The following is a 1,066-nucleotide window of genomic DNA, read 5'->3' as shown; positions in this document are numbered from 1 at the left end:
CGATGGGCCGAAGGGCCCGTTTCCATGCTGCATGAGGCTATAACTTACAGAATAGTGAAAGGCTTGGATAGAGTGGACGTGGAGAGGATGTTTCCATAGGAGATAGGTGCAGGAGGAGGCCATTCGGCCCTTCGAGCCAGCACCGCCATTCTGGTCCTAGACTCTCCACTAGTGGGAGAGTCTAGGACCAGAGGGCACAGCAAACAGAATTAAAGGATGTTCTTTTAGAATGGAGGCAAGGAGGAATTTCTTTATTGACAATAGGTGCAGGAGTAGGCCATTCGGCCCTTCGAGCCAGCACCGCCATTCAATGTGATCATGGCTGATCATCCCCAATCAGTAGCCCGTTCCTGCCTTCTCCCCATATCCCCTGACTCCACTATCTTTAAGAGCCCTATCTAGCACTTGGTCAGAGGGTGGTGAATCTGTGGAATTCTTTGCCACAGACGGCTGTGGAGGCCAAGTCAATGGTTTATATTTTAAGGCAGAGATAGATAGATTCTTGATTAGTACAGGTGTCAGGGGTTATGGGGAGAAGGCAGGAGAATGGTGTTGGGAGGGAGAGATAGATCAGCCGTGATTGAATGGCAGAGTAGACTGGATGGGCCGAATGGCCTAATTCTACTATCACATGGTGGAGGTAGATATGATAGTGGTGTTTAAGAGCCGTTTAGATAGACAATGCAGGGAATGGAGGGAGAATGCTGGAGAAACTCAGCGGGTGAGGCAGCATCTATGGAGCAAAGGAATTGGTGACATTTCGAGTCGAGACCCTTCTTCAGACTCAAAGGAATAGGTGACGTTTTGGGTCGAGACCCTTCTCCTCACCCCCTGAGATCCTCCAGCATTTTTGTCTACCTTCGCTTTTTCCTGCATCTGCAGTTCTCTCTTAAACATCTTGTCGTCGTGTTCAGTACAGACATTGTGGGCCGAAGGGCCTGGACTCTCCCACCAGTGGGACCATCCTCTCTGCTATCCACTCTATCCAAGACGATGTGTCGTTTTTCCGCTGACTGGTTAGCACGCAACAAAAGCTTTTCACTGTACCTCGGTACACGGGACAATA

Source organism: Amblyraja radiata, chromosome 4 (assembly GCF_010909765.2).
Source record: "Amblyraja radiata isolate CabotCenter1 chromosome 4, sAmbRad1.1.pri, whole genome shotgun sequence".
Taxonomy (NCBI): Eukaryota; Metazoa; Chordata; class Chondrichthyes; order Rajiformes; family Rajidae; genus Amblyraja; species Amblyraja radiata.
This window is presented reverse-complemented; position numbering follows the sequence as displayed.